The sequence below is a fragment of the Rattus norvegicus genome, chromosome 2 (genome assembly GCF_036323735.1).
Source record: "Rattus norvegicus strain BN/NHsdMcwi chromosome 2, GRCr8, whole genome shotgun sequence".
NCBI lineage: Eukaryota > Metazoa > Chordata > Mammalia > Rodentia > Muridae > Rattus > Rattus norvegicus.
Window position 1 is genome coordinate 146,789,321 of NC_086020.1, and position 24,663 is coordinate 146,813,983.

Genomic DNA, 24,663 nt, shown 5'->3' on the forward strand with positions numbered 1-24,663 from the left:
TATTTAGGCACAAGGAACTATTTCCTTACACAAGCGAGCACTGCTTGACAGAGTTTACACATATCAATAACTGGTCTTCTCTAAATGTATGTAAATATGTGTATGTGTTAATTGTGTGTGAAGAGGTGCACAAATTACAGCTCAGTCTCCATGATTATGAGGGCCTTGTGAACCATTTGTCTTCTTTGCAGGATTTATGAAGCATAATGACTGGTATTTTGCAACTTCCTCTTTTCATGCACTCTCCTTTTGCAGAGCAAAGCCCACATGTATTTGCCACTTGTAAAGAGAGTCTAGCAGGAAACAGAGCTGTCTGAGGTATCGCAACCAGCAATGGAGCAGGTCAACAGGCAGCTGTAAACGGGGCCCAGAGGTAAGAACAATGTGCCTTTTGTTACTTTTCAGCTTATTATTTGTATTCCTATTTCTATGCCAATAATTCAATGATATAATGCTGGCAGATTACAAACCAGCCTGTGTAATTCTCTCATGTAGATAGTAAATTTTTTAAATGACACAAGTTGAACCAATTTGCCAAGCTTTAACCTTACATTTAAGCTTTTAATAAGCTGCAAAAAAATTTAAGTTCTTTTTGATCTGAAAGTTATTTTACCTGAAAAATGAAGTATTATCTTCCTTATTTGTAGGTAACCCTTCACACAGCTAACTCTTGTACAACTGTTTGTACTATTAATACAATTGAATGTTTTTTTTCTTCCACAAGTTGATTTCTGACATTCATAAATCCTCTCACGGCTCTCTTATTCTTCTTATGCTTTATTTATTGAACATTTTTCCTTTAAAAATTCTATTTTTTACACACCATAAATATAATGTTATTGAACATGTAGCATTTAGGATTATTGTTTCATTTCATTTCATTACATTATGGTACTTTAATTTTTAAAAACTGATTTGCAATGTAATGTGCATGATCTTAAAATCTAAATAAGAAAATCTAACTTTCCTAATAAGAGTAGACTGCATTTAAAAGACTTAATAGAGCAAAAAAAAAGAAAGAAAGAAAGAAAATAAAGATAATTCATATTAGCAATTACAAATCAAACTACTCTGGTTTCATGAGTCAAGTTCTAAAATGCCACAAGTCCTATAAAATACTCTCTTCTAATTTGTGCAAGTCTGAGAAGCTGCTTGTGCACATTAACAATATTTAACTGTGTATTCAAGTATAGAAACTTAACAGTCTTTCTTGTAGCATCCTTTGGTTTCTTTAAGTTTTCTAAAATTACATTGAAGATAACAAATAGAATTTTAGAACAAACAATGGCGCTGAAAAGCACCGTTCAGTTACACATGTGGGTTTTGCATAGTTTGCCAGTGAAAAATCAGAAAACTTAACTTACGAAGATGACATACATCACATATTCACTGTTTGAGATTTGCTAAAGGAAACATCCAGACTCGCATATCTGAGCACATTTAATTTTACTCTTAAAGGAGATAGTCATGGCCTCCAGAAAAGGGAATCGACAACCTCTCATTTCTGCAGGAGCTTTTGTTCACAGTGCTAAACGGCAGTGATATCTTGCGTGTGCTGTACAGTTCCTGAGACCTACTGACCGTTTAAACCATCACCACACACTGGTCCTTGACCATAGTCATTGTCCTCTTATAATGGTTCAGGAAAGCAAATATTTAGTGTTATAAATTCAGAAAAGTAGGGGTTGAGGATTTAGCTCAGTGGTAGAGCGCTTGCCTAGGAAGCGCAAGGCCCTGGGTTCGGTCCCCAGTTCCGAAAAAAGAAAAAGAACCAAAAAAAAAAAAAAATGAAAAAAAAAAGAAAAAAAATTCAGAAAAGTAGTTGATAATGAGAGTTAGACCATCTAATTAGAGTGTAGAATATGTTGTTAGTGAGTCCGATAACATGTTACCTTTAAGTATTGCATATTAACTCAACAATACTTCTATCTGAACTTGGTTATGTTAATTCAACAATTGTATTTCTAAAGTCTATCAATAACCACATTTTTGAATATCTATACTTTTAATCATGAGACCTTTTGGTATTATTAACTACTGATTATTGGGAGTGTGCTATATATTACATAGCATCACAGTTCATATTGAATAAGAACCATGAAAAAATTATAGAGTAAGTTGATCACCCCTTTAACTCAGGGCAGTAAAAGAAGGCCAAGGTTGTAGAGAACATGCTGTCTTCTTGGCAGGGCAGATTGGTTGTTGATGTGAATTATTATGTCTGATTTAGTAGCTTGCTTCTAGATTGTGGAAAATAAGTTTAGAATTTCTTCTTTGAAAACAATCTATTTACGGACAGGAAATATGAGCGCTTGACCGGTTGTTTCCAGGAGACATGTGAACGTTGAAGGGACATTTGCTCAATATTAGCGTTGTGTTTCTTCCTTCAGAAACTCATTTAAGCAGAGCACTTAGAGTCAGCACATGAATCAGAAATGTTTGAAGTTGAGTTGCAAAGAAGGCTGCAAGTTATATATGTCCGGAAAACAAATTTTGAATTTTGATACATAAATGTTTCACAAGATTACATTTCTTGACATAATTATAAGAATGACTGTTGAAACTGCATGTCTGCTTTATTACCAAATTTTAACAAGCCCCAGACGTTAAGAACACATGGGAGATAGGTCAAGGACATGTGAGATGATTGGAAGCCTCCTAGATACTAAGCTCAGAACAAGTGGGTGTCTCTCTCTCACTCTGGCCATCCCCAAATTGTCCACTATGAAAGAGAGTGACCTGCTTGTCATGAGTGTTATCCCTCCTAACCAGTAGCCAAGTGCACTTTTAAAAAATGATTTTTCTTGGAAATACTGATACTAATTTTGTATGTATATATCTAGTTCTAAAAGAATACCGCACATTATGTCTTTCTTTCTTTCTTTCTCTCTTTCTTTCTTTCTTTCTTTCTTTCTTATTTTTTTCTTTTCTTTTTTCTATTTTGTTTATCCTTCATTCAGGCATTTTCCCATGTTCAATAAGAAGAAATTTAGTTGTCTGGTAGAATATGAAATGTATCCAAACTATGAAAATCTTCTGCTTTTAGAATAGTTGGATCTTCTAGCTTTTCAAAGTCAAATGTATGTCCTATACCTTGGATATTCTCGGCTCTTATTAGTGTAACTCAAAAGTAAGTACCAATTGTAGCATATTTAAAATATATATGGTCCTGAACATTTGGGGAAATAATTATATGTATAAAAATGTAGAGTGCAAGTAAGTGCAAAGAAAGAATGTGCATGTCAATTTATGAAATTATTTGTGTAAATATAAAGATATAAGCAAGCCTATTCTGCTATGGAATGTGTCTCTTTCCAACGTTAATGACGTACAGCTTCCATTTATACATCTGAGCTGTAGGGAAACAACTAAACGCATTATTTCCTGGCTTTCACATATTTAAACTATAAATTTTGGGGGGATGACTGTTATATTTTCTTCACTAGCCTGACATTAATGCTGTTGAGTTTTTGTTTACTTGTGTTATTGGTTTGCTTGTTTGTTCGCATTTAGTATTTTGCATGAACTAAAACCTGGGCCCTTAGATTCGATGCTGTCTGTATTCCTTTCACTTTTGTTTCCATCATTGTAAGCATGACTGAAAACAGTTTTACTTTTTTATTTTATATATTTTTACTTTTAATGTTATTGCAAAAACTACCTTTTATTCTTAAATCCTATTTTAAGAAGGAATGGCATTATAGTTGAATACTTAATTTCAGAATTGCAAAAAGTGACTGAGAATGAAGTTGGCCATTGTGTGGGTACCTGGACTGGAACTGGTTTCTTTCCTTACTGATATTTCACTTACAGATTGTTCATTGGGAGCCTTTACTTGTGTTCTACTCTGTTCTTAGCACATCCTCAAATTCTTTGTACCCTGGAAAGAAGTGCTGTCATGTGGTCCACGAAAGCATCATTACGGCTTGTTCTGATTCCGAATAAATAGTGTAAAATTTCATCAGACATCTTTTTCATTCAATTTGCCTTTGCACAGGAAAATAATTTTAAGCAAGTTATTCATCCTCTCCTTTCATGGCAGACATATCCGAGTGAGAAAAGCAACAAAAGCACTCTCCGTGATAACGCTGCCAAGTAAAGAAAATTTATCTCTTTCTCAGACTCACACGCAACTTTAACTAATTTTCCAAGTTATAATTTGAGTGTAGTGATTCACACCTGCACCCCCAGCAAGAAGGAGGCTGAAACAAAATAATTCGATTTTGTTTTGTTTTGAGGGTGGCCAGGCTATGTCATGAGTTCAGGGCCATATTTGGATTCAGAGTGATGCCTTTCCTTGAAAACTGATAAAATAAAAAATAATTCCAAACTCCACAGTGTCATGAAATACTTTAAAAGGCATCTGTGTATCTTACTCGGTTTCATAGCCGATCCCCCATCTTTCTTTCTCTCTGTAGTCATTCATTATGCTTTGATCTTTAGAGCACAAGACTCTTCCCTTCCATGTGCAATCGTACATACACCAGCAGATAGAAACAGCGCTCCATTCCACACGTCTTTACTGACAGTCCGTTTTCATGGAATCTCCGTCCCTATTTCACTTTTGCTGTTCAATAATATCCTTTATAATGTTATCCCTCCAGTAACCAATTCAATCTAGAGTTGATAATCACATTTAGTTGGTATTTCTCTTTTTTATTTTTAATTGACAAATAAAATCGTATATATTCATTCTGCACAACATATTGTTTTGAATTGCGTGCGAACTTTAATGGGTAATTGGAGATAATTAGCATATGTATTTCTCCACATATTTACTTTATTTTACTGTTGAAACACTCAAGAACTATTTCGTTGGCAGTTTTCACAGATACTACACGTTGTAACTGACAGTCACCGTGCCGAGTGCTTTGCCTTCCCACTCTTTAGGTTGGAATATTCTCATGCCTTTATCTTTGGCAAAACGGAAGGAATTAAAGTGTATAATCTTTTCACCAACACCTTTTCTACACATTTTAAATTTTTCATAAAATAAAGTTAGCTGATGTATAAAATTTGCATATAGTATGTGTTGATACAGAATAAATTGTAAAATTTTCAAACAGGGTATATATATATATTTCAAATACTTATTAATCCCTGGGGGAAAGTATCTCTTCTGATAGCTTTTTAAGAAATGGACATAACTGTTACCTGTAACATGCTTAATTTTGCTAGCATGTTTCTGTTTGCTGTCACTTTGGCTCGCCTCCTGTTTGGGGTAGTCAGACATTTTCTGGGGCAGTCTTGCAGGGGTGTTGCTTCCTCCGGTGCTACCATGTGGAAAGGCTCTTACACTCACTTGTCTTGCACCAGCAATGTCAGTTTTATTGCCTTTTTGAGGTATTGCCTGCAATTTCCCACTATATAACGACAACTTCCCAAACAAAAACTTTATCTTGGACATAATACTGATACTCTTGTCTAATGTAATCTTTATTGGGAAGTTTAACAAGCGCTTACCTTGCATAAACAGCAACTGTGGTACTTTCTTCATGCTCGCATGTTGTTTCCAAGCTACTACAGACCAAAGATCTTTTCTTCCACACTGGTTTATTTATGTCTTGATCTATGCTCCTGGGCTCAGGGAGCAAGCAGCTTTTTTCGTGACTTGTAATTGTTTATTACCTTGATGATTTACTGTCAGATTATACCCATTTGGCCATCAGAGCTCATTTATTCTGTTTTTCTATGTCCTTATGTTATTCAAAAACCATATTACTGATCTTTATATTACATTTGGCATGAAAAAGATATACTAAGCTGTCACAACATCCATTCAGTTCAAGAATCTTTTGCCCTGTCTTTTGTTGGTGGAACTAAAAATATGATCCCTGCCACTCAGATAATTTGCTTCATGACCCCAGAATACAGTAACGTATATGCACATGCACCAACACAAACACATAGCTATATATGCTTATACCAACATACATTTGTGAAAGTATTTATATCAATGCGTATATTTCTATATTTTCTGGGTATTCTTAACTCATTCTGATTTTCTCTAGGTGAAACCATCTTCATAGGCATTTTTTTACCCTCCCCTTTCCACATTTTTTCCTCTCCCAAGATGAGGTCCCTGTAGCCTGACAACTTGACATGCTTGTACACTGGCTCAGTTCCACACAGTGCAGCTAAAATAACATCAGAATTTCTCCTGAGAAGTGAGCCCAGGGATTCTGCGCACATGCTTTTCATCCTCCCCAATATCACCAAATAATTGTTTACACATTCCTTGGCTCGTTGTGTCCTTCCTACCTTCTGTTTCCTTCCCAAGCAGCGTGACTATACTATTAATTAAGCTTGCTTCCATTCAGTGCTAGGTTCAGGATTTTTAACAATTATATTCTCAGTTTAATTTTATTTTTGGCTTCATTAATTTATTTTAAATGTCTTCTTTGTTTTCAAACTGTACATAAAAACTTGTGCCAGCCAGTTCTACTAATGACTCAATATATCCTGACTTAAATGTTGTGGATATAATCCAGAAACACCTGTTTGAGTTATATGTTGAACTTACGTTTCAAGTTAAATACATTAATTTTTTTCTTAGCTAAAATTATTATTTTGATATTGCAAAAATGAAAACTCCAAAATGTTGTATACTGAATATTTGTAGCTACACTTTACAGATTTATCATTCCACAGCTTATGTCTAATGTGCACATGGAATCTCATTTACAGAAAAACCATTAATGTAAGGAAGAAAAGCAGGAACCATGAATCTGCAGATTCTATGCATGGCAAAAATCTATCATCTGATATGTAATACAGACCATACCGTTATTACGACTTCCCTATAGTCTACTTATGAATTTGCAACTACAAGCATATCCTTACTGTTTGTGTTAGGAAGCCAAAATACATTTTCAATTTCTATTCATTCACTTACTGACTGTAGTCTTAAGTAAGTGACTTGCTTCTTCTTTTCAAATATCTAGCCTCAGTCTTCCCAAGCTCGTTGAGTCAGGGTTTTGGGGGGTTTATTGTTTTTTTTTATTTTGTTTTGTTTTATTTCACATGCTCATTTCTCTTTCTTTAACTTTCCATTGATTTGAAATAATAGAAAAACTACTCTTCCTGAACTGCCGGGCAGTCGACTTGGGTGTCAGAATGACTATTAACTGGTGCAGTCAGATACTAACAGAAGCCAAAATTTCAACATCCTTCTAGATGGAACCTTTCCCTTCCCACATCTCTCTGCCTCGCCCACTGTAATGATCACCAACCAGCACCCTTATCGCAGTTACGCAGTCACCCTCAGCTGTTTTCCACCTATCAGCAAGTTTATGAAGTAGGTCCAAAGCAAGTCTGGAAGGCTTCTCCTTCCACACCCTGTGGACAATATACCACATAGTGCTCTTTGCTCTTGTAGCCTCCTGAAAAACTCTTTTCACTCTTGTGGGCCTGTCAGCATGGCCAAATTACAAATTAAGCCCTATTACTCTCTGCTCAGAAATTCTCCAAATGTTTTCCATTTTAATTAAGAAGAGAACCCAAATCTTAGATATGGCTGTGCCTTGATCTCTACATGCATGTCCTTTCTCACACTGACTCTTTGTATCTCCTGGACTGACTCTTCATTTTTACCACAGCATGCTGCAAGCCCACGACTGACCCAGGTTTTTTCTTTCTTTTCCCCTCATACTCATTTCTCAATCTCTCTCATGCTCTTCCCATACATGGTGACACAATAGTTTATTCATATCTCAGCTCAAACATCCCCCCCCCCCAGGCATCGCCTCTCATTATCATCCACATGCTCAATTGCAGTAGACTGCCTAGTGGCTTTCTAACATTTTTTTTTCCTTTTTTTTAATTTTTGGTTTCCTTGAGACTGGGTCACAATGTGTAGCTCAAACTGGCATACAATTCATGCTACTCCTACCTCAGCTTCCCAACTGCTGCAAATATAGTTGTAGTGTGCATTCCACTGGAGCCTTCCTTCTCTTTCCATCCCTCCTCTCCCCCTCCCCTCCTCCCTCCTCCCTCTTCCCTGCCTCCCTCTGTCTCTTCCCCCTTCTTTACTTCCTTCCTCTTTACTATTTTAATAGCACATTTTTTAAAAAAATTGTTTTTGCTTTTGTTTTTCAGACAGTCTCATTAAGTAGGACTATCAGACTGCATCTCCCTATGTAGACCAGGCTGGGCTCAAATTCACCTGGCTTAGCCTCTTGAGTGTTGAGATTAAAGAGTGGAGCACCATGGCTGATGTTGATCTGTTTTTAAAAGTCTGCTCTTCCGTGTATGTTCTTCTTAACAGACTGCAAGCTCCTTAGTTGTTTGTGCCGTGCCCCTTGTTTTTACTACACTGCATAGTACATAATTCATGCTCAATAAGTAAATGATAGCCGAGTCCAACATTCCACCAATTCTGGGCTACATAGCTACACATCAAATCCACAAAATAAAAATAGCTGGATCTCATGGCTTCCAAAGAGAGGTCTTAGTTATGGCTGTACTACATGCAGTTGTCAGGTGGAGAAACTGTCAAAGGAACTGAAACCAAACTGTGGTCCCAGGAGACAGTAAATAGACCAAAATGTTCTTATTTTCTCCCCCCCTCCCCTGCCTCTGTCATCCTGTGTTGGCTTTTTTCTACTGAGCTAAAAACAGTCAAGTTCGCAGTGTTTCCACTAGCATTTCAGAATTCTGAAGTTGGAGGTAATACTTTGTCTTGCTTTTCCCACTGTCTTCAATTCATTCCCCCACCCTACCACAGGCAAATCCATGTGATACTCGTCTTTGACAGTCAGAGGTCATGGCTGTCCATAAGTCTATCTCTGTCAGAATGCTTTTCTGATTAAGCATGCTGCTTTGTAAGACTTCCTGGATCTAGTTTTGATGTTGAGGTTGATTACAGAGCTACTCTAGGGAAACTGACTTTCTTGTGTATTCAGAATATAAAATAGAAAGATATAAACACATGCCTTGGCTCTTGAGATTATCAGACCCAAAATGCTGACAAGATGATGGCGATGATAAAGTACTGAACATTTTGGGGGCCATTATTCTTCAAGTGCTTTAACTTAACAGCCTCAACAATTCTGTAAAATCAGAACTACTCACATTTTTCATAAATAAGAAAAACATACAAATTCAGAGAGTGGATAGGTGGATAAAGTCATAAAAACTTGGTCCTGGTGTGTTTATTTCCAAGCTGGATCTTTGCTGACTTATGATACCACGTGTACTACTTACTATTTAATAAGGAAAGCAGGTCAACTTATGGCTTGGATGCAGGGAAGGATGTTCGTCTTTATGGTGTAGCTCTGACTTAGAAAAACTCTAAATAGGGGAGCACTGTGCACAGACTGCAGCAATGACGTACTAAAGGCTCTCTGGAGAATGACACTGGAAATAATATAATTGTGTTATAATCACAAGGACAATTCCTGATATTATTTAATGAGATGCAGAAAAATTTGATCTAGATAAGGTAATCAGTTAAGACCAGGTCAGAAAATTTCGGAGAAAGTTCAAAGAAGAGAGAAGCAACTCCAGAATTCCAGGACTTTGATATAGAGCCATATGGAGTCATTTTCACAAGCCGTATTCCTACCCAGAGAGGTGGGATGTGACACGAACTACTTTATGTGAAGACTTTAAATCTAGTGACAAGCTTTGGTTTTCATTTTGAAGTGAAATGCACTCTCCATGCACTTTTAGCACTGGTGTACGAAAGCCTGTGGTTTGAGCATTATTCTAAAGCCAGAGAGGCAGTGATAACTTAGGCCTCGAGGTTCTCACAGTCTAAATGAGAGAAGCACTGGATAAAAGAGTAAAGCCCTTTCTGGAGGGTCCTTATGATGGTGACTATGCCCAGGCCATTCAGCAGAGTTACATAACAGAGACAAAGGATAAGGGCTTTTCTCTTGTGTGGTTTCTCAAGGTTGCTTCTTTAAAGGGATGGTAGTTAAGGCAATAACAAGGCCAAAGGAGGGTCATTGTCAGGCCCAGGGCAGGACTGAACTGTACTTGACATATCAGAATGCAGAATGGAGTTTACATTTTAGTGTGTCACAGGAAAGAAGGGTCTTGTACTGATATTCAGAAATGGTTGGGTCATATAGATTGGAGGCCAAGAGACAAAGTTGTTCACTGTGAGCAAACATTGGCAATGATAAGCACATATGTGAACTGGGGGGGCAGAAATGCTCAGAGAGATCCATTATCTCTGATTAATACAGGGCAGAGAACACTGCTGGGTGAAAAGCAGTGGCAATTACTACCCAGGTCAGAAGTTTCCTTGGAGATAAATTATTATATTAGATGAATTGCAGATAAGACAGGCTTACATTCAGAGGTTAACTACACATTTTTGCCCTTTCATTTCTGTAATAGGTCAAGTTTGATAAAAGGTGTAAAGGGTTCAAAAATTATTTAAATTTGTTAGATTAAGATTTTTGAGAAATTGTTAAGGGATAATGGAGTATTTGTCCTAGCCATTTGAACATATGTATAACGGTATCCAGTGACAGCCATCATGACCCTTAATTTCTGTATGTAAATGAGGTAGAAAAGGCTATTTTCCAGCCCCGAGAGACAACCTCTCTCAGATACTCTCATTTGTTCTTTCCAGAGTATCAGTGACTGTTGAACCCTAGAAGTACCAGCATACTTTTTTCATAAGTAGTGATTATAAATTTCTCTGATAGTTAAAATTACCCCAAGAGATGTAAACAATCTAAATGGTCACCTTTAAGTCATCATTGGTTGGACCAAACTTCTGGGGACCATAGGTTCAGTGGTGTGAACTGCTAAGGAGCTATTGAATACATTACTGAAAAGTATGTTTTTCGTTGGTTTAGCAGCCCCAGTGCCAGTTAGCAAGGGATCACAGAACAAATGCTCAGGCTGGGGAGCCATAGTGGATACAGGCAGTGCTGTGCGAGCTGGATCTGAGCTGGAGCCCAGAGCCAGGTGTAGTGGCTCACACCTACCTCTGCACTGGGCTGATGGAAGCAGGAGAATTGCTAGGACCCTACTGGACAGCCACTCTAGCCGGCTTAGCAAATTGCAGGCAAGTAGTAGACCCTGTGTAAAAAGACAAAATAAAAAAAGTAGATGGTGCCTGAAGAAGGACTCTGAGGTAGATCTCTGGCTTCCATAGACATGCACATGAAACTATGTCTACACATCCACACATATATCCACATCACAGTTGTATACATAGAAACACTTACATAACACACACACACACACACACACACACACACACACACACGCACTGTCTTGCTCTCATACTCTAAAAGTTAATGACATGAAATATGACTCTTTTTATTCCTGGCTTACGTAAAAACCTGGCAATAAAATTTTACTAGCCGTTCTTGGACAAAAGTCTGTGCTAGAAGATTGACCATAACTGAACTAGGGAGTCACACTCTTTGCTTTCCCTAGGGTGAAAGACAAGCACAATGTAGGATTGTAAATTCCACTTCAAACTCTTCTGCCTCCCCCCTAAATAAAAGCATAAAACAGAACAAGCTTTTGCTGTGCTGGTTCTGCAGAGACATGATGGGCTTAGTAGCTAATGGATCCATGCATTTCATCCTACTATAACTCTCTTGGTCTGATGACTCACCATATTACAATACTTATTTTTGCCTAATATTAAATGCTATGTTATCCCAAGTGCATGTGTATGGAAGAATAAACTCATAATTATGTACACTGCGTATGAGAGAACATGATGATATTTAGGCTACTTCCTGGCTAGGGCAGAATAATACAAAAGCATGAGAGTTTGAGAACATTGGGTTTTCTGCAGTCGAAGTGGGATGTACTTTCTTCAGTCACGTATCTGTTGACAAGTGCTCAGGTTGACTCCATAACAACTATTTTAATTGTTGTAAAAATGAGCTCTGTAATCAGTCTTCTGTTTCTTCCAAATACTGACTTGTTTCCTTTGCATGTATATTAAATAGTGAGGTTGTTGGATCATATATAAATTTCATTTTCAGTTTTGTACGTATGCCAATTCACATTCTTACCAGCAGTGTAAAGGATTCCTTTATCAATCTTCACATCCTTAACAAAAAATGCTTATGTTTTTGTCTTTTGGGTAATAGCTGTTCTAACCAGAGTGAGGTGGTGCTTCATTTCTAAGAGAATTGATATTAAATGTACTCATCACATATGAAGACATGCTAACCATGCGAGGCCAAACATCTGCTAACAAAGCTAGTTGTTACAATTCTAGAAAGTGTAATGTCAGAAACTGTGTTGCGTGTGGAATAAATGCATGCAAATTTATCAGTCTGAAAGTAAAGCAGTTGAATAAAAAAGAGTAGCACAGGTGTGTCGAAATGAACTAGATTCTAGGAAGAGAATGTGGAAGGAGCACATGGCTGGAGGCCTAACAAGTTAGCTCAGGAGTCTCTACAAAAGGTGCCTTCCTGGAAGCCTCATTGCCTGTCTTGTTTTGCTTTGTTCCTCTAACTCTTTCGTTACTCACCATATAGTAGAAGGATACCTTTCATAGGTAACGTCTTTTTGGTGTGAGTCTATCCTTCCTGGGGCACAAGCATTTGGTATGGTTCTCAACAACACATAACCATGACTTATCCCCAGAGTTCTGAGCATCCCTTTGACTCATGTTACTCAAAAGACACAAGAAGATGACTGAATTTTCCACCTTGGACTGTTATTGGAGCATATACAAACAAACCATGCCATACAATAAGGCCCTTCTGACCCCAAAGACAGTGGTTCTCATGCAACTGTCTATTGCAGTCTTCTTAAAATTGGTAGATATTATTAATTTAGCTTGGTTTGTTTTCTCATATTCTTTCTTGTAAAGTAGTAAGGAATGTTGGATTTTTTAAAAAAGGTGTGCATTGGAAGACTAGGAGCAATGATGTCCTATTTCGCCCAATACTGTGGTTTGAGCTTGGCACTGTTGGTGTTGTGAGACAGGACTAAAGACTGATATTTCTCAGTTATCTTTCATTTAAGAAAATTTTGGAGGGTATTTTAAAGTTATATCTTACTGATCTATTAAAAGACCTCCAGTAGCATCTTTTTATGACCAGACTCTCTTATGATCCATAGCTGCATGTTTCTTACACTTTATAGTTTGAGTTCTCACATTCTGGACAAATGTGAAGCTTAATAGGTAGTGTTTTTAAAATGCTCTATTTTCTTTTAAAATTAATGATTACTTTCCACTTAAAGTAACAATAGTGACCATAGTATACCAAAGGTCTGATCCCGGAGTCGTGTCCGGTCATAATTTCATGCAGTAGAGGTTTATAACCATCTCTGGAAACTGCAACTTGAAGGGATTATTCGCATCTCATGCCTCTTTATTGTTCAGGAACCAATACCTTTGAAGGAATAGTACTTCCTTAAGTAACAAACCACTCTTTCTTGATCGGACTCTTCCAAAATTGTTGCTTCATACACAGGCAGGTCCATGTCCACCAGATTATGCCCTGTTGCCAGTGGAAGTCAAAGACTAAGTTAGCAGGCCAGGGAGCAGCCAAGAACAAACCTCAGGCACTAAGACTCTGACCAGTGGCAAGTGGTTCAGGTCCTGTATTCAACATGTGTCCACTTTGCTACAAGCTCCAAATGAGTTTTCTGCCTGAGTCACCACTTTGTTCAGCAGTAAACACAGTGATGTCTTTGGCTGCTTCTTTCTCAGTGAGGACAATTTTGGTTGTGTCACAAGCACATGTGCTTCTGTTTCATGATACTGTAGGCTACTATGCATGTATGAGTAGGATGTCAGACTCAAGGTGCCCTTTATTTAAACATGCTCAAGATTCACCTAGCAAAACGAATCTTCCTTTGCCTTCATGAGATACTTGGCGTTTGGGGACCCTGAAATTACTTTCAGTTTCTAGCAGACAGATTCACCAGAACTTTGCAAGACTACAGAAGATCTCCCAAGAGGGAAAGGCGTCCTGACTAAAATTCTAGTTTACATTATCTTTAGAAAGCTACACTCCATGAAGAGAGATGAGCAGTGGGTCCACCCTCTTTCATATCGTTAGCTTTTCCTTTATTTAATTGTAAAGAATGAATGACAAGCAGGAAAGTGATTTTGGTGGAGCGTGGGCGCTGGAAGCTGTGGGAGGAAGTTACACTCTACACAGCAGTAAGCTTGTGGGTGGCAGTTACAGACTAGTTGAGAATAATCATGCGTAAATGTCTCTACAGTGCTGCCTTGAAAAGATTCAATATGATTCTATTATAGGCACTTGATATATTATTTGAAATAAGCACGTATTAACTTATATCCAGGAACAGATAAATGGTAACTACAACAAGGACAAATAAGTTTTTAAAATCGCTTTTATCTGTGACAAAACAAAAGATAATATAAGTGGATTTTCAGTTTTTTTCAAACGTAATTTTAAAAGCTTGCATGTTATACGCCTTGAAAATATTAAAGCAATATTTGTCTGTTAATGTCACTACTTTAAAAGGTTCATTGTAGAAAATAAATGAAAGTAACACCAAAAGCCACAGCAAGGACCAGGGTGCAGTAGTAATAATAATCAGGCATAGATTTCTGATTCCTTGCCCTGAAGGACTGCTTCCCACTAAGAAGAAACAAAGTAACTATTTCATGCAACTAATAATAGAATTCTGTCCTTAGAAAAAGAGGATTTGATCATTCACGAGTCTATACGTCTACACATTTGAATCTGATGGTAAAAGAGAATGATGGTGATGATGATGATAAATGGGGAAGGAATAGTGAATCAGTGATTGAATGTTTACTGCCTTTGCTTAAAGAACCCAAGTGTGGTTCCCAGTGTTCACACAGCAGCTCATAAATACCTGTAACTCCAGTTCAAGAAGCCCCACCCTCTCTTCTGAGAGCTACTGCACATGCATGAGTACACACACACACACACACACACACACACACACACACACTTGAATGTATAGTCTCAAAGAGATAAGTGTCTAATCAGGTTCATTAGTTTTACACATTTCTTTCCCATATTGACACATGTTACTGGTCATAACTTATGACTTCAAAACCACTGCCATTGCTAGTCTGCAGCCTTCAAGTTGCATAGCATCTACTCTTGTTCACCCTAGGGGAAGCTGGGATTATGCCAGCCATTCCACAACTTCTTATAGCCCAGATAGGAAAATTGATAGCAATAGTGTTTAACATGAAAGCACAGTGTTGTCTGGTGTCCTGGAAGCTAAGAACTGAAAGGTTTGGAAAGGGAAAAGAATGTTCTTCCTTGTCTAAGGATGTGTGGTACTGGGAAGCTGGAGTGTTAGTCTATTGCAGCTCTGCACTACTGACGCCATTTGTAGATACATGGGTGTTCAGGCCCATCCAGTTACAGCTGGTAGTCCATCTGGATTGAGAGCTCCAACTGTATATGTAGCAGACAATAGCCTTGTTGGGCACCAGTGGAATGGGACGCCCTTGGTCCTGCCAAGGCTGGACCCCCTGTGCAGGGGAATGTCTGTGGGAGATGGATGGGGGGAAAACAACCTTTTGGAGGATAGGAAGGTTATGGACAGGAAACCAGGAAAGGGAATAATATTTGAAATGTAAATAAAGAAAGACATCCAATAAAAAGCAAATAATAATAATAATAATAATAATAATAATAATAATAATAACAACAACTTGGATTTGGAACATGTATGAAAGTAAAGGAGTTGTGACTGAAATAGATATAATGATGTATGAAACTGCAACAGCTATAATGACCTCACAGCATCATGGAAAGTTCTGCTGTAAAATATACCGTGTCGTGTCCAATATAATTACTTCCTGTGGTCCTCTCATACTATTGACAATCATGAGTTTATTCTCAAAAGATTCAAAAAGTGGGTATAAAAATAAAAATTCAGTTTCCTGATGGCAATGTAAAAAAAAAAAAGACTTGAAACAGAAACATCAACTGAAAATCAAGTGAGGCACTTCTTGTTAATATATATGTATGGTTTCCATGTGGAAGCATGTTAAAGGAACCTATAAAATGCAGTAGAATATACAAAATGGGATTTGGCTACTTCGTCTTTGAGTACACACAAGGGAAGTGCCAGAACACATTTCTTTCCTCTGATTCCTTGATGTCACCCTGGCAGGTTTTCTATGATCTGTTTTTGCAGTAGAGGTAAGGCGTGGAATCCAAAGCGACACCAACCCAAACATTTACAAAGCTGTGGGATCTCAGTGGCTTTAACACCTGTGGACCACTAGTGCACACCTAAGGGAGTAACCCTGCTTTGTTTGCCTGAGAAGTACCTCGGCCAAGCTGCTGTGTGACTGAACGAGTTCTTCCCTCACCAAGGCTACTCTCCACAACCATGCTAGCCCCCCAATTTCTAGAAGCATATGAACACCAGTTTGCTCAAACCTAACTATTTTCCTACAGAATCTACTGTTTCTATTCAGTCAACTAAATTTTACCCATCCCAAGTAGAAACTGAGCAGATCAATGGATTGCTTCTAATCCCAAGTGACATCATTTCTGAATCATTAGCAGTCTCACACTGGAACCATTTAGAGGGTTTTATGATACCTGTATGCTGGGCCCATTCCCAGGAATCGATTCTGTTGGTCTAGGCTTTTGTCTATTGTTCCAAAACGTTGACAACCACAGGCCTGATTTCAGTCACTTCATTTCGAACAGCACCCTGTGTACCTCTGTGAGGTTCAAAGTCATGTTAGAGTCTGAGGATTCAGTAGCTTCTATTCTTCCTTTATTTCAGGAGGGAAATAAAAAGGTCAGGGAAAGTGTTGAGGAGTTTGCAGAGGAGAGGAGGTGGTATCCTTCCCCAGGGTGCTCAGAGCTATTCCAATTAGCGGTTCATTAGGGTTAACAAGCTGTCCTTTGTAGAAGCAAATACTCTCTGTTCTTGCCTAGGTGCAAATGACTTTAATGAGATAATCTCCTCTCACCTAGTGAAGATTTGTTACTATAGGTTTAAGAAAGCTAGGAGAAAAAGTTGGAAGGCCCCTGAGACTCACTGAGGTGTACTAGGGCCCAGCTGTTTGGCAGTCCAGCATCCGGGAAACAGGCATGAGAAATAGGTTTTCATAAGACAACACGATCACTCTGCCATCCAAACTTTTCCTTCATATTGCTGGGTGATGAGTGCTAAGTGTATGCACCTCATCAAATCATTTGTCTCTCTTGGTCCTTTGTGACTTTTCTCTGAAAAATTTCCCCTCTGCCACGAAGCTGTTAACAATGTTGGATAATTTTACTACTTGTCAGCAGCTTAGATGGCCGTGAAGACCAAGGACTTGCCTAGCCCTGTCCTCCTTTCCACCTGTTTACATGGTAAATATGTCTGGCCTATTAGTCTTAATGGAATTGCTGCATTTACTACAAGCTTTCCAATTGGTATTCTCACCCAATCTATTCCTATCTTCAGACTAATGGAACACCCTGAGGAAGGTGGGGGGAATCACAGAATGATAGAAATGTAGAATAGTATAAAAAAACAGAAGAAAAGAATGTCAAGCATGAGTAGAGACCCATATAATATATTCTGGAGATAAAAAAAAATCAAGCCATCTGTTTAGCATATTTATAAGTGTGTCAGCTTTAAGAATTAATAAGGTAGGGAAGTCCCACACCCGCGGATCCCGGCCCGCAGCAGCTCTCTGCTCCCAGACCCGGTGAGAGAGAGACCCAACCGCCTGGTCAGGTGGGCACTCCTGAGGCTGCAGAGCGGAAGAGACCACCAACACTGCTCACCCCTGCCCACATCCCTGGCCCAAGAGGAAACTGTATAAGGCCTCTGGGCTCCCGTGGGGGAGGGCCCAGGAGCGGCAGGACCCCTGCCGGAGACACCGCCGGACCCTGAAGGAAACAGACCGGATAAACAGTTCTCTGCACCCAAATCCCGTGGGAGGGAGAGCTAAACCTTCAGAGAGGCAGACAGGCCTGGGAAACCAGAAGAGACTGCTCCCTGCACACACATCTCGGACGCCAGAGGAAAAAGCCAAAGACCATCTGGAACCCTGGTGCACTGAAGCTCCCGGAAGGGGCGGCACAGGTCTTCCTGGTTGCTGCCGCTGCAGAGAGCCCCTGGACAGCACCCCACGAGCAAACCTGAGCCTCGGGACCACAGGTAAGACCAAATTTTCTGCTGCAAGAAAGCTGCCTGGTGAACTCAAGACACAGGCCCACAGGAACAGCTGAAGACCTGTAGAGAGGAAAAACTACACGCCCGAAAGCAGAACACTCTGTCCCCATAACTGACTGAAAGAGAGGAAAACAGGTATACAGCACTCCTGACACACAGGCTTATAGGACAGTCTAGCCACTGTCAGAAATAGCAAAACAAAGTAACACTAGAGATAATCTGATGGCGAGAGGCAAGCACAGGAACCCAAGCAACAGAAACCAAGACTACATGCCATCATCGGAGCCCAATTCTCCCACCAAAACAAACATGGAATATCCAAACACACCAGAAAAGCAAGATCTAGTTTCAAAATCATATTTGATCATGATGCTGGAGGACTTCAGGAAAGACCTGAACACACTTAGGGAAGCACAGGAAAACATTAATAAACAAGTAAAAGCCTACAGAGAGGAATCGCAAAAATCCCTGAAAGAATTCCAGGAAAACACAATCAAACAGTTGAAGGAATTAAAAATGGAAATAGAAGCAATCAAGAAAGAACACATGGAAACAACCCTGGATATAGAAAACCAAAAGAAGAGACAAGGAGCTGTAGATACAAGCTTCACCAACAGAATACAAGAGATGGAAGAGAGAATCTCAGGAGCAGAAGATTCCATAGAAATCATTGACTCAACTGTCAAAGATAATGTAAAGCGGAAAAAGCTACTGGTCCAAAACATACAGGAAATCCAGGACTCAATGAGAAGATCAAACCTAAGGATAATAGGTATAGAAGAGAGTGAAGACTCCCAGCTCAAAGGACCAGTAAATATCTTCAACAAAATCATAGAAGAAAACTTCCCTAACCTAAAAAAAGAGATACCCATAGACATACAGGAAGCCTACAGAACTCCAAATAGATTGGACCAGAAAAGAAACACCTCCCGTCACATAATTGTCAAAACACCAAACGCACAAAATAAAGAAAGAATATTAAAAGCAGTAAGGGAAAAAGGTCAAGTAACATATAAAGGCAGACCTATCAGAATCACACCAGACTTCTCGCCAGAAACTATGAAGGCCAGAAGATCCTGGACTGATGTTATACAGACCCTAAGAGAACACAAATGCCAGCCCAGATTACTGTATCCAGCAAAACTCTCAATTAACATTGATGGAGAAACCAAGATATTCCATGACAAAACCAAATTTACACAATATCTTTCTACAAATCCAGCACTACAAAGGATAATAAATGGTAAAGCCCAACATAAGGAGGCAAGCTATACCCTAGAAGAAGCAAGAAACTAATCGTCTTGGCAGCAAAACAAAGAGAATGAAAGCACACAAACATAACCTCACATCAAATATGAATATAATGGGAAGCAATAATCACTATTCCTTAATATCTCTCAATATCAATGGCCTCAACTCCCCAATAAAAAGACATAGATTAACAAACTGGATACGCAACGAGGACCCTGCATTCTGCTGCCTACAGGAAACACACCTCAGAGACAAAGACAGACACTACCTCAGAGTGAAAGGCTGGAAAACAACTTTCCAAGCAAATGGTCAGAAGAAGCAAGCTGGAGTAGCCATTCTAATATCAAATAAAATCAATTTCCAACTAAAAGTCATCAAAAAAGATAAGGAAGGACACTTCATATTCATCAAAGGAAAAATCAACCAAGATGAACTCTCAATCCTAAATATCTATGCCCCAAATACAAGGGCACCTACATACGTAAAAGAAACCTTACTAAAGCTCAAAACACACATTGCACCTCACACAATAATAGTGGGAGATTTCAACACCCCACTCTCATCAATGGACAGATCATGGAAACAGAAATTAAACAGTGATGTAGACAGACTAAGAGAAGTCATGAGCCAAATGGACTTAACGGATATTTATAGAACATTCTATCCTAAAGCAAAAGGATATACCTTCTTCTCAGCTCCTCATGGTACTTTCTCCAAAATTGACCATATAATTGGTCAAAAAACGGGCCTCAACAGGTACAGAAAGATAGAAATAATCCCATGCGTGCTATCGGACCACCACGGCCTAAAACTGGTCTTCAATAACAATAAGGGAAGAATGCCCACATATACGTGGAAATTGAACAATGCTCTACTCAATGATAACCTGGTCAAGGAAGAAATAAAGAAAGAAATTAAAAACTTTTTAGAATTTAATGAAAATGAAGATACAACATACTCAAACTTATGGGACACAATGAAAGCTGTGCTAAGAGGAAAACTCATAGCGCTGAGTGCCTGCAGAAAGAAACAGGAGAGAGCATATGTCAGCAGCTTGACAGCACACTTAAAGCTCTAGAACAAAAAGAAGCAAATACACCCAGGAGGAGTAGAAGGCAGGAAATAATCAAACTCAGAGCTGAAATCAACCAAGTAGAAACAAAAAGGACCATAGAAAGAATCAACAGAACCAAAAGTTGGTTCTTTGAGAAAATCAACAAGATAGATAAACCCTTAGCCAGACTAACGAGAGGACACAGGGAGTGCGTCCAAATTAACAAAATCAGAAATGAAAAGGGAGACATAACTACAGATTCGGAGGAAATTCAAAAAATCATCAGATCTTACTATAAAAACCTATATTGAACACAATTTGAAAATCTTCAGGAAATGGACAATTTCCTAGACAGATACCAGGTATCGAAGTTAAATCAGGAACAGATAAACCAGTTAAACAACCCCATAACTCCTAAGGAAATAGAAGCAGTCATTAAAGGTCTCCCAACCAAAAAGAGCCCAGGTCCAGACGGGTTTAGTGCAGAATTCTATCAAACCTTCATAGAAGACCTCATACCAATATTATCCAAACTATTCCACAAAATTGAAACAGATGGAGCCCTACCGAATTCCTTCTACGAAGCCACAATTACTCTTATACCTAAACCACACAAAGACACAACAAAGAAAGAGAACTTCAGACCAATTTCCCTTATGAATATCGACGCAAAAATACTCAATAAAATTCTGGCAAACCGAATTCAAGAGCACATCAAAACAATCATCCACCATGATCAAGTAGGCTTCATCCCAGGCATGCAGGGATGGTTTAATATACGGAAAACCATCAACGTGATCCATCATATAAACAAACTGAAAGAACAGAACCACATGATCATTTCATTAGATGCTGAGAAAGCATTTGACAAAATTCAACACCCCTTCATGATAAAAGTCTTGGAAAGAATAGGAATTCAAGGCCCATACCTAAACATAGTAAAAGCCATATACAGCAAACCAGTTGCTAACATTAAACTAAATGGAGAGAAACTTGAAGCAATCCCACTAAAATCAGGGACTAGACAAGGCTGCCCACTCTCTCCCTACTTATTCAATATAGTTCTTGAAGTTCTAGCCAGAGCAATCAGACAACAAAAGGAGATCAAGGGGATACAGATTGGAAAAGAAGAGGTCAAAATATCACTATTTGCAGATGATATGATAGTATATTTAAGTGATCCCAAAAGTTCCACCAGAGAACTACTAAAGCTGATAAACAACTTCAGCAAAGTGGCTGGGTATAAAATTAACTCAAATAAATCAGTTGCCTTCCTCTATACAAAAGAGAAACAAGCCGAGAAAGAAATTAGGGAAACGACACCCTTCATAATAGACCCAAATAATATAAAGTACCTCGGTGTGACTTTAACCAAGCAAGTAAAAGATCTGTACAATAAGAACTTCAAGACACTGAGGAAAGAAATTGAAGAAGACCTCAGAAGATGGAAAGATCTCCCATGCTCATGGATTGGCAGGATTAATATGGTAAAAATGGCCATTTTACCAAAAGCAATCTACAGATTCAATGCAATCCCCATCAAAATACCAATCCAATTCTTCAAAGAGTTAGACAGAACAATTTGCAAATTCATCTGGAATAACAAAAAACCCAGGATAGCTAAAGCTATCCTCAACAATAAAAGGACTTCAGGGGGAATCACTATCCCTGAACTCAAGCAGTATTACAGAGCAATAGTGATAAAAACTGCATGGTATTGGTACAGAGACAGACAGATAGACCAATGGAATAGAATTGAAGACCCAGAAATGAACCCACACACCTATGGTCACTTGATTTTTGACAAAGGAGCCAAAACCATCCAATGGAAAAAAGATAGTATTTTCAGCAAATGGTGCTGGTTCAACTGGAGGGCAACATGTAGAAGAATGCAGATCGATCCATCCTTATCACCCTGTACAAAGCTTAAGTCCAAGTGGATCAAGGACCTCCACATCAAACCAGACACACTCAAACTAATAGAAGAAAAACTAGGGAAGCATCTGGAACACATGGGCACTGGAAAAAATTTCCTGAACAAAACACCAATGGCTTATGCTCTAAGATCAAGAATCGACAAATGGGATCTCATAAAACTGCAAAGCTTCTGTAAGGCAAAGGACACTGTGGTTAGGACAAAACGGCAACCAACAGATTGGGAAAAGATCTTTACCAATCCTACAACAGATAGAGGCCTTATTTCCAAAATATACAAAGAACTCAAGAAGTTAGATCGCAGGGAAACAAATAACCCTATTAAAAAATGGGGTTCAGAGCTAAACAAAGAATTCACAGCTGAGGAATGCCGAATGGCTGAGAAACACCTAAAGAAATGTTCAACATCTTTAGTCATAAGGGAAATGCAAATCAAAACAACCCTGAGATTTCACCTCACACCAGTGCGATTGGCTAAGATCAAAAACTCAGGTGACAGCAGATGCTGGCGAGGATGTGGAGAAAGAGGAACACTCCTCCATTGTTGGTGGGATTGCAGACTGGTAAAACCATTCTGGAAATCAGTCTGGAGGTTCCTCAGAAAATTGGACATTGAACTGCCTGAGGATCCAGCTATACCTCTCTTGGGCATATACCCAAAAGATGCCTCAACATATAAAAGAGACACGTGCTCCACTATGTTCATCGCAGCCTTATTTATAATAGCCAGAAGCTGGAAAGAACCCAGATGCCCTTCAACAGAGGAATGGATACAGAAAATGTGGTACATCTACACAATGGAATATTACTCAGCTATCAAAAACAACGAGTTTATGAAATTCGTAGGCAAATGGTTGGAACTGGAAAATATCATCCTGAGTGAGCTAACCCAATCACAGAAAGACATACATGGTATGCACTCATTGATAAGTGGCTATTAGCCCAAATGCTTGAATTACCCTAGATCCCTAGAACAAAGGAAACTCAAGACGGATGATCAAAATGTGAATGCTTCACTCCTTCTTTAAATGAGGAAAAAGAATACCCTTGGCAGGGAAGGGAGAGGCAAAGATTAAAACAGAGACTGAAGGAACACCCATTCAGAGCCTGCCCCACATGTGACCCATACATATACAGCCACCCAATTAGACAAGATGGATGAAGCAAAGAAGTGCAGACCGACAGGAGCCGGATGTAGATCGCTCCTGAGAGACACAGCCAGAATACAGCAAATATAGAGGCGAATGCCAGCAGCAAACCACTGAACTGAGAATAGGTCCCCTATTGAAGGAATCAGAGAAAGAACTGGAAGAGCTTGAAGGGGCTCGAGACCCCAAAAGTACAACAATGCCAAGCAACCAGAGCTTCCAGGGACTAAGCCACTACCTAAAGACTATACATGGACTGACCCTGGACTCTGACCCCATAGGTAGCAATGAATATCCTAGTAAGAGCACCAGTGGAAGGGGAAGCCCTGGGTCCTGCTAAGACTGAACCCACAGTGAACTAGTCTATGGGGGGAGGGCGGCAATGGGGGGAGGGTTGGGAGGGGAACACCCATAAGGAAGGGGAGGGGGGAGGGGGATGTTTGCCCGGAAACCGGGAAAGGGAATAACACTCGAAATGTATATAAGAAATACTCAAGTTAATAAAAAAAAAATAAAAATAAAAAATAAAAAAAAATAAAAGTACAATAAAAAAAAAAAGAATTAATAAGGTAGTGGGCGGCACATCCTTCATAGAAAATAATCAGAGACTTTTACAATGAACAGTATTAATAATATATATGCTTAGAGTATGTGAGAGAACTAAATTATATATACTTTAATGTTTTTAGTGATAAGACCAACAAGTTACTTCTTTAAAAAGAATTGCCAGGAAATTCTGTATTAAGCAACACCACATCATGTTATGGTATAATAGAAAGTGTTTCACAACGTTGCTTATAATTACACAGCATAAGCAAAAACAGATAAAATGTCTACTTTAGACTCCCTGCCTCTTGTTTCATGGTTAATTTTGTGTGTTTTATTTACTAAAAGGCCATATTATATATTTTGTTTTTTTAATTAGTCCCCCGACCATGACAGACTTTTATCTTAGACACATTACGTTAGAAATCTGTCGTGTTACTATTACTTAATGCTTTTAGGAACTCCCTATGGAATTCTATAGGACAGAAGGCTTGACCTCATATGAGCTGTGAGACTTAAGTCAGAGGATTAACTCTGCAGCCTGATATTATGTGAAAGATGATGATTACAGTGATCAACACGAGGGATATCCTTTGTTCCATACAGTTGTGTTACAAACTAAAGTTGGGGCTGTGGAGA

At 38.8% G+C, this 24,663-nt stretch overlaps 1 protein-coding gene across 7 annotated transcripts in view; it reads left to right on the forward strand.

Moving 5' to 3' along the window:
* The first annotated feature begins 249 nt into the window (after positions 1-249).
* Positions 250-24,663, forward strand: part of Mbnl1 (muscleblind-like splicing regulator 1) — a 174,567-nt gene continuing 150,153 nt past the window's right edge. For all 7 annotated transcript variants that reach the window (XM_039101827.2, XM_063281382.1, XM_063281386.1 and 4 more), the window contains exon 1: positions 250-373. The gene's annotated coding sequence lies outside the window, so the exon portion shown is untranslated. The remainder of the gene's footprint in view (positions 374-24,663) is intronic.